Consider the following 10,672-nt stretch of genomic DNA (forward strand, 5'->3'; position numbering starts at 1 on the left):
GGTAAGCTGTTGGTTTACCGATCAGCAGTTCCCTACAAGTTTGTGGGTTCAAGTCCCACCTTCGCAAAAGATAAAAATTTTGTTTCTTTTGAAATATAATAGTTTGCCTACTTTGTGACAATAAACTGTAAATCTATTTGTTAATTAAAGAGACCTGTTGAAAATATTGATTTATTTCTTTGTTTGTTTTTTTTTTAAAGACTTGTTTGGCCCACTTTTGATGAGTTACATGGTGTTGAAGTATGAAAAGAAGCTAGTTTGGTTCATTAGGCTTATTGACTGCTTGCACAAGACAAAAGTAATAGCTCAGTGGGTAAGGTGTTGGTTTACTGATCAGCAGCTCCCCACAAGGTTGTGGGTTTAAGCCCCACCCAGAATGGTACCTCTCCATGGTGCAGGAGGTGCTGGCTCAATGGCCTTTTGAGCCCCTTGGGGATATCTCCCTTAAACTCCCATCCTTAAAGACAGCTCTGCTTCTGGTCTTGGCTTCTGCCAAACGTGTCAGTGATTTGCATGCACTCTCGGTTCATTCTTCATGCACCAAATTGTCGCTCAATGGGGATAAGGTTTTGCTCAGGCCTAACCTGGCCTTTATGCCTAAATGCTTTTCACCCTCCTTCTTTTTCCTCTGTGGAGGACCAGAGGCTAAAGGCTTTATGCCCTGTGGGGTTACATTGACACGACTAGCCCCTTTAGAAGGAGCAACCAGCTCTTCATTTCTTGGGCCCTCTCGAAAACAGGGAATCCCTTCTCTAAGCAACGTCTCTCTCATTGGCTTGTGGAAGCTATCTCCTTGGCATATGAATCTAAGGGAGTGCAGCCTGGTAAAAAAACCAAACATGTCTGGTAGAATATAGTTACAAAACAAATGAGACCACACACTAAAAAAACACCAATTCATTCAATTTTCAAATATAAACTCATAAGTCATGTGGCTTTTAACCCATTACTTTTCTGGCTTGCTCCAGGACTGATTTCATGTGAAAAATTCAATTCTTGGAGTCTCCTTTCACGTAGATGTCCAAAATAATTTGAACGTACTGTAAATGAAAATGTAGACAGAATCAAACACAATCCTCTAAAAGTCATAGAAAATGCCAAAAAGCAATTGCTTCTACATGCACAGCATTTAAGGATAGTCATCATTGTCCTACACAAGAGCTCAGGTTGTTGCATGAAGCTTCAGGTTACCTGTCTGAAGTGACCTGTATTGCCTTGTTTGGTCATTGGAAATATTTCACAGATTTGTCTCTACTTTGTGGCGTCCAGCTCTTATTGCTGGATCATGAAAGACTATTAACTGCTATAGCATCTGCATTTGACTGCATGAAGAATTTGTGCTGCGAATCCCCATTCAGAACACTTCCAGACATTATTAGACCCTGGTTTACTGATAACAGTTGCTGTCAAACTAGATGAAATTCACATCACAGGTTTGGTTCCACATAATGAGCTGAATTATTGGCCATTTAAAGCTCTAATGGAATTTAACAAAGATGGTGCTTCACAAGTCAGCCAGCAATTCCTAAGCAGAAAATTGAAGAGCTTTAACATTTTAGTACAAAAATGCAAATCCCACCCTTTTACTTAAGACTAACCTTGAACTTAACTCTAACCCTAGGTTTTGACTTACCCTTTGCCCACTCAATTTAAACTGAACAAAAATAGTAATTACATGTAAACTTCATTACGATCATCGTTGTCCTTATTATTTTTACTTACATTGGCGAGCTGTGGTTTGTCCGATGGACTGCGACTCTGTTTTAAACTCATGTTTTAAGCCCGAAGTACACTGGTTTATGATATAACGCTGTATTGTGACAGTGGAATATTTTAAACAGTATGTTTGTATTATTGTAGAGATTTTATTAGGCTATTTTAAGCAACTACATACCTACATTTTGCACTAGAAGTATTGTTACGGTGAATAAATAGACGGTGATCTTAAAGTAACTACATAACGTGTATTTGTAAGTTAGTATTTTGGAAATAGAAGAGCTGATTTAAGTACATCACTAAACACGGCTCACAGGGGATGTTTGACGGAATTGAGAAGGTTGGTGATAAGCCGGATGAGTGGGCTGTTTCTAATTTGAGAGTTATCCCAAAATGCCCAGGAGTAAAAAAAAGTGACTAGAAGGAGGCTGGATGAGCTACAGGCTGAAAATAAGCGGCTTCATTCTAGACTCTAGACGGAGACATTTCTACTAAAAATTAACCAAGTCAGTGAAACAATATGGAAAGAAGAAAAAAATCAGAATGCAGAAAGAGATCGCATTTCTGAAAGTGAACAACGGTATGCTTAAATCATCTGTTGAGAGGTGTTTAGTGATTTGAAGGAAGATAAGGCTGCCTGCCAAATTAATGATAAAAAATATCACAACTCAGGGAAATCCCAGTATAAGGTTGATGGATATCACATCGTATAATCGAGTTCCAGCCACTTCAGACTTACAGAAGTACAGTGATGAGGGTTGGGAAAAGTGTCAGTCACTCACCAAAGGTCTCTACTCTGGTCAGGTTTAGCCCCAATGAGCTAGAAGTCGTAATTAAGAATATTGGTAAATTTGATCCTGAAAAACAAGATCCTTTAGATTTTCTGAAAAACCTGGATCACTATGCCACATTTACAAATTTACAGATGGCGATGAATGTGTTTTGTTAAGTATGTGCTTACCGGATACTCTCTCGGGAGCTCTCTCTCAGAAGGTCAAGGATAGAATTGCCAATGGGTTAGAAAGGAAATAGGCACTGCTTGAGGTCTTAGGTATGATGTCAGTTAACTGGGATAAAATATGCGATATGCACATGAGGGAAGAGGAGCACCCAGTTGCCATTACTGGAGGCATTTAAAACTTTTAGTGGCAATCCAGACATTACTTCAAATGGTGTCAGTTTCAAATCTGCCTTACTTAATAAATGTGATTTGCTCACCCGTTCGGCTGTAGCAATGCATGTAACACAACTATGAGAATTTCATGACATTATTGCCAAAAGTAATTTGAAAACTAAAAAGGTCTCATCCTGTGTCAGTAATAGGTGTAAGAAAAGTCTATCAAAACAACAAGACAGAGTATCCTCGAAAAGAGAGGGTCGGGCTAGTGGAGATAGAGTGGAGAGACCACCTCCTTATAACCCAGATAATCTCCCCGTTTGTTATTCATGTGGCAAAGCAGGACATATTTCCAGAGAGTGCAAATTGTCTGACAGGAAGACAGGCATTCCTTTTAACCTCTTTGCCAGCGGGAACAAAAAGACTGGAGGTTTTCTCTGCAAATCTTTTCCGTGGAATTTCGGGACTGAGTTGTTACAAACTGCCCCGAAAAGATTTACGGACCTCGTGTTCGAACCGAGACAGCTTCACGTGTTAAAAGGGAGAGGAGGCTGACCTTCCAGAGTAAGGAGTGAGTAGTCATTTTCTGGTGGGAGACGCGTGACTTTTCCTCAGCGTCGGACTGGTTCCTGGATCCTGCTGAAAGACCGACCAAAACCTACACGTAGGCTTCTTGCTCGCGGCTCAGGTCCCACTCTCGCTGAGGCGAAGCTCACCCTACTTACCCGGGCCTACTGTTTTTCCCCGACCTGCACACCGAAGTGTCCAGGTCTTGGGAGACCCCATATATGGCCCGTTCTTTCTCCCCACAAAATCCGCTGTACGCAAAAACATAGTTGGGTTTAAGGAGTGTGGCTATGGGGAGGTGCCCAGGGTCGAGGAGATGCTAGCTGGCTATCTCTCCCCAGGTGTTGCGTCGCTAAAGGCTCCGGGATTGCCGACTAGGACGTTGAAAGCCACTTCGGCCATTTGTTGGGTAAGGCTTACGCGGCAGTAGGCCAGGCTATGGGCTTCCTCCACACTTTGTGTTGCAGGCATACCAGGCCAACCTGCTGCGAGAGTTGGACAAGAGATTCAGCTCTGGGGCTGACTATGTTATGAAGTTACATCGCGTGGCTGACTTAACCCTTAGGGCCACCAAGGGCGTGGGCCATGGGTAGGTTCATGGCAGCCTTAGTGACCACAGAGAGGCATCTGTGGCTCACCTTGTCGGTGATTCCCGATATGGACAGGGCTTTTCTGCTGAATGCCCCAATAGCTCACAGGAGGTTCCTGAAGTTTGCTTTCGGGGGCGAAGCTTACCAACATCAGGTCCTTCCCTTTGGCATAGCACTCTTGCCCTGCACCTTCACAAGTGCATGAATGCAGCTCGGAGCTTCAGGCAGTCCAGCATTGAGATGTTGTTCTCTTCTGCATGGAGAAGCTGTGCTTTCTCCGTTGCAGAGAACCACCTTCATGGGTCTGGTATGGGACTCGACCATGCTGCAGGTAGAATTGTCTCCCACCCGGATCGCGGCCATTCTCAAGCAGTCGGGAGAGTGAGAGAAGGCCAACCCCTCACTGTGAGGCAGTTCCAGAGGCTGCTGGAACGTGATTCCACTTTGCCCAGAGACAGAGTTCTCCCGAGGGGGCAGCCCACTCCGTACTATCAAGGATTCAAGGTGAGCTCTAACCCTAACTCTTAAATATATGTATATATCTACCTTGAAGGTTCACGTGTCCGCTAACGCTGCTCATTGTACCCCGCCGGTGGGGCTATCACTGGGGAAACCCTCTTGTGGCATGGCCACAAGATATATTATTATAATATATCTTATTATTATTATCTTAATATAATATATTATTATAAATTATGGTTACAGGATTAGGAGTAGGGTTATAAATTAGGGTTACAGGGTAAAGGGGTAGGGTAATAAATTAGGGTTACAGTGTTAGGGTAGGGTTATGAGTTAGGGTAACAGGGTTAGGGGTAGGGTTATGAGTTAGGGTAAGAGGGTTGGGGTAGGGTTGTAAATTAGAGTTACAGGGTTAGGGGTAGGGTTAAGTTAGGGTAACAGGATTGGGGTAGGGTTACAAGTTAGGGTTACAGGGTTAGGGTAGGGTTAAAATGTAGGGTTAGGTTAAGAGTTTTAGGGGTAGGGTTATAATTTAGGGTTAGGGGTAGGGTTACAATTTAGGCTTACAGGGTTAGCAGGTAAGGTTTTAAATTAGTGGTAGGGTAATAAATTAGGGTTACAGGGTTAGGGGTATGGTTAAAAATCAGGGTTACAGAGTGAGGGGAAGGGTTATAATTTAGGATAATATGGTAAGGGGGGAGGGATATAAGTCAGGGATAGGTGTATGGTTATAAATATAAAGGTAGGGAAAAACATTTGGGTTACAGGGTTATGAGTTAGGGTATCAGGGTTAGGGACAAGGTTATGAGTAAGGGTAAGAGGCTTAGGGGTAGGGTTATAATTTAGTCTTACAGGGTTAGGGGTGGGGTTAAAAAATCAGGGTTACAGAGTTGGGGTAGGGTTATAATTTTGGTTACTGGGTGAGGGGTAGGGTTATAATTTAGGATAACATGGTTAGGGGGTAGGGTTATAAGTTGGGTTTAGGTGTATGGTTATAAATATAAAGGTAGGGAAAAATTTGGGTTACAGGGTTATGAGTTAGGGTAAGAGGGTTGGGGTAGGGTTATAATTTAGGGTTAGGGGTAGGGTTATAATTTAGGGTTAGGAGGAGGGTTACAATTTAGAATTACAGGGTTAGCAGGTAGGATTATAAATTAGGGGTAGGGTAATAAATTAGGGTTGCAGGGGTAGGGGTAGGGTTATAAATTAGGGTTACAGGTACGGGGTAAAGTTATAAGTTAGGGTTACAGGGTTAGGGGGTAGGGTTAGGGTTATAAGTTAGGATAACAGGGTTGGGTTAAAGTTATAAGTTAGGGTTACAGGTTTAGGGGGTAGGGTTACAGGGTTAGGGATAGGGTTATAAGTTAGGAAGCAGGGTTAGGAGTAGGGTTATAAATTAGGGTTACAGTGTTAGGGGTAGGGTTATAAGTTTACATTTGTGGCCCTTATCCAGAGCGATGTACAAAAGTGCTTTGAGTCTCTAGCAATGAATACATCTACACTGGTACGCCAGATTACAAACTTAATATAAATATAACTCTTGAATTCTAGGGTGAGGGTTAGGAGTATGGTTATAATTTGGGGTTAGGTTTATTATTTAGGGTTACTGCGTTATGGGTTGGGTAATAAAATAGAGTTGCCAGTTAGGGTTTGGAGTAGGGTTATAAATTAGGGTTACAGGGTTAGGGGAGGGTTAAAATTTAGGATAACAGGGTTGGGGTAAAGTTATAAGTTAGGGTTAGGTTTAGGGGGTAGGGTTACAGGGTTAGGGTTATAAGTTAGGAAGCAGGGTTAGGAGTAGGGTAATAAATTAGGGTTACAGGGTTAAGGTAGGGTTATGATTTAGGGTTACTGGGTTAGGGTTTTAAAATAGGATAACAGGGTTAGGGGGTATGGTTATAAATTAGTCTTATATTGTTAGGGGTAGGGTTACAAGTTAAGGTTACATGTTTAGGGTTATGAGTAAGGGCAACAGGGTTAGGGGTTGGGTTATAAATTAGAGTTACAGGTTTAGGGGGTAGGGTCATAAATTAGGGTTACAGGGTTATGGGTGGTGTTATGAGTTAGGGTAATAGGGTTAGAGATAGGGTTATTATTTAGGGTTACAGAGTTAGCGGGTAGGGTTATAAGTTAGGGTAACAGGGTTAGAGGTAGGGTTATAAATTGGGGTTACAGAGTTAGCAGGTAGGGTTATAAGTTAGGTTTACAGGGTTAGGGTTAGGGATATAATTTTGAGTTACAAGGTTAGGGTAGGGTAATAAATTAGGGAAACAGGGTTAGGGGTTGGGTTATAAATTAGAGTTGCAGGGTTAGTGGGTAGGGTTATACTTTAGGGTTACAGGGTTAGGGGTAAGGTTATAAATTAGGGTTAGTGGGTAGGCTTATAAGTTAGGGTTAAGGGTAAATTATAAATTAGGGTAACAGGGTTAGGGGTTGGGTTATAAATTAGAGTTGCAGGGTTAGTGGGTAGGGTTATAATTTAGGTTTACAGTGTTAGGGGTAGGGTTATACATTTACATTTACGGCATTTAGCAGATGCCCTCAGCCAGAGCAACGTACAAAAGTGCTTTGAGTCTCTAGCAATGAATAAAGCTACACTGGTACGCCTGATTACAAACTTAGGGTTCGGGTTAAATTAGGGTAGCAGTGTTAGAAGTAGGGTTATAATTTAGGGTTTTATAACCATGAAGACTGTTTATGACTGTAGAAAGAACATCACTTATCACACACTTCAGTACTCATGTTAGTTCTCACTATCCAGTGTTCTGTATTGTTGAAAGATTTATGATCAAACTCTTGATGTCACCCAAATGAGGATGGGATCCCCTTTTGAGTCTGGTTCCTTTCAAAGTTTTTTCCTAATAACATCTAAGGGGCATTTTTCCTTGCCACAGTCTTGCTAATCAGGGATAAATGCACACTATTCACCTTCACTGTTGATTTCTGTAAAGCTGCTTTGAGACAATGTCTGTTGTGAAAAGCGCTATAGAAATAAACTTGACTTGACTTATTATTTAGGGTTACTGCGTTATGGTTTGGGTAATAATATAGGGTTGCAGGTTAGGGTTATAAATTAGGGTTACAGGGTTGAGGTAGGGTTATGAGTTAGGGTACAGGGTTAGGGGTAGGGTTATAATTTATGGTAACATGGTTAGTGATAGGGTTATAAATTAGGGTTACAGAGTTACCGGGTAGGGTTATAAGATAGGGCAACATGGTTAAGGGTAAGGTTAGGGTTAGGTTTACAGGATTATGGGTATGGCAATAAATTAAAGCCACAGGGTTAGGGTTAGGGATATAATTTTGTGTTACATGGTTAGAGGTAGGGTAATAAATTAGGGACACAAGATTAGGGGTAGGGTTATGAGTAAGGGCAACATGGTTAGGGGTTGGGTTATAAATTAGAGTTACAGGTTTAGGGGGTAGGGTTATAAATTAGGGTTACAGGGTTAGAGGGTATGGTTATATAATCTGATTAAAAATAGGGTTATAATTTAGGGTTACAGAATTAGGGGTAGGGTTATAAATTAGGGTTACAGGGTTAGAAGTGGGTTATAAATTAGTTTCACAGGGTTAGGATTATAAATTAGAGTTAGGGGTAGGGTTATCATTTTGGGTTACAGGATTAGGGGGTAGGGTTATAATTGAGGTTTACCAGGTTCGGGGTAGGTTAACAAATTAGAGTTTCAGGATTAGGGGTAGGATTACGAGTTAGGGTAACAGGGTTAGCGGTTGAGTTACAAATTAGAGTTGCAGGGTTAAGGGTGGGGTTATAAATTAGGGTAACAGGGTCAGATGTATGCTTATAATTAAGGGTTAGGGTCATAATTTAGGATTAGAAGTTAGCAGGTATGGTAACAAATTAGGGTCACAAGGTTAGTGGTAAGGTTATAAATTAGGGTTAGGGGTAGGGTTATAAGTTAGGGTTACATGATTAGCAGGTAGGGTTATAAATGAGGGTTACAAGGTTTGGGGTAGGGTTATAAGTTAGTGTTACAGAGTTAGAAGGTATGGTTATAAATAGGGGTTACAGGGTTAGGAATAGGGTTATAAATTATGATTACATGGTTTGGGGTAGGGTTATAAATTAGGCTTACAGACTTAGGGGTAGGGTTATAAATTATGGTTACAGGTATGGGGTAGGGCTTTAAGTTGGGGTTATATGGTTAGGGGCAGAATTATAAATTAGGGTTACAGGTTCAGGGGTAGGGTCATAATTTAGGGTTACAGGGTTAGGCGGTAGGATTATACTTAGGGTTAGGGTTAGGGATAAACGTTAAGGTTACAGGGTTAGGGGGTAGTGTGATAAATTAGGGTTACATAGTTAGGAATAGTGCTATAATTTAGGGTTACAGGGTTAGGGCACAGGGTAATAAATAAGGGTTACAGGTTTAGGGGTTGGGGTTGGGTCGTAACTCCTACATGGATAAGGGTGGGGAAGGGTTATAAGTTAGGGTAACAGGGGTAGGTGTATGGTTAAATTAGCACTTTCCAAGTTTGCTTTGTTGAATTAAAGAGTTATATTTATATTACGTTTGTAATCTGGCGTACCAGTGTAGATTTATTTATTGCTAGAGACTCAAAGTTCTTTTGGACGTCGCTCTGAATAAGGGCGTCTGCTAAATGCTGCAAATGTAAATGCTATACATTAGGTTTACAAGGTTGGGCTTTAGGGTTGGTGTAGGGTCATAACCCATACATAGATGAGGTGGGGAAGGGGTATACATTAGGTTTACAGGGTTAGGTTCAGGGTTATAAATTAGGGTTGCAAGGGTAAGGGGTTGGGGTAGGGTCATAACTCCTACATGGATACGGGTGGGCTAGGGATATACATTACGGTTACAGGGTTAGGTTTGGGATTATAAACAATGGTTACAGTGTTAGGGGAAGGGTTATAAATTAGGGTTACAGGGGTGGGGACATAATTTAGGGTTATAGGGTTAGGGGTAGTGGTTGGGGTAGGGTCATAACCCCTACATGGATAGGAGTGGCGTAGGGGTATACATTACGGTTAAAGGGTTAAAGGTAGGGTTATAAATTAGGGTTACGGTTATGCATTTTTAATGCCCCTTCCATCACAGGCAGACAGACATAAACAGCACATGTTTATGACTGCTAGAGTTCTGATAGATACTGTGTCTCAGCAGCACTTCCCTTTGGGCTGTGGACGGATAACGCTTTGGTTTTTATTATTTCTCCATCCATGGGGTTACAGGAAAAAGTAGCAATATAGAAGTGAGCAATCAGATAGAGCAGCTTGAATCCTTATACCCATATGGTCATATTTCTCCTCACCTCTCGACAATAATCGATGATTCTACTGTAGGGCAGAATGAGTTAGAGTATTGCTTTAAAGCTGATTTTATTATTATTTTTTTTATTTCAGGTGCCTTGTTTGACATTAAACAGATTAAATTGTCATTTCTAATAATTTTGGTTAAAATTGTAGGCTTGCCAGAAGCCTATGGTAGAATCATCGATTCTATGGGTTTATTTATTTATTAACCAATTTTTTATATAAATTATTCCATGCAAGCGTGTGAATAATCAATGATTTGTATACCTTCCTATAGTTTCTATAATAAAACTGATTAGTGAAAAGTGCTTGCTGTAATATCGCTATAAACACTGTGTGCCTCAGGGGTGGATCCTGTGGTTAGTGCTATTATGAATGGGGGGAGGATGGAAAAGAAGAGGAAAAAGATCGAAAAAGGAAAAAGAATGAGGGTTGATGCGGTAAATGGTGCAGCTTCAACTACTGTTGAACTCTATACTTTAGGAAGGGGGTTTATGGCTAAAAAGAGACGTTGAATCTTGTAATTCTCTGTCTATTCTGTGGATTCATGGTTAGGTTCCTACAGGTCAGGATCAAATAGTTCAGTAGAAGTGCTTCAAAAAGGATTAATTTCAAAACATTATTCTGATGATGAACAGAATTCCCTCACACACACAGTATTTTTTTTTTTTATGTACATTGACATTGTATAAAAGCTTTGTAATTTGCACCAGAATTGCTTTCTGTTACAAGTACGATTGCCACCCACAAGCTACAATGAGAATGTCATGACACAGGAAACCACAAACCGCAATTGCCAGGAGTCATTGCTGCCTACAAACATGGCTGCCGTGGACTACATTCCCCAGACCTCAGCTACAGTTCCATGTTCACAGTCACCGAGTTCCTGATTGATTACACCTGCACGCAATTTGGTGGTAGAGTTTA

The sequence above is a fragment of the Silurus aristotelis genome, assembly GCF_946808225.1.
Source record: "Silurus aristotelis genome assembly, chromosome: 15".
Taxonomy (NCBI): domain Eukaryota; kingdom Metazoa; phylum Chordata; class Actinopteri; order Siluriformes; family Siluridae; genus Silurus; species Silurus aristotelis.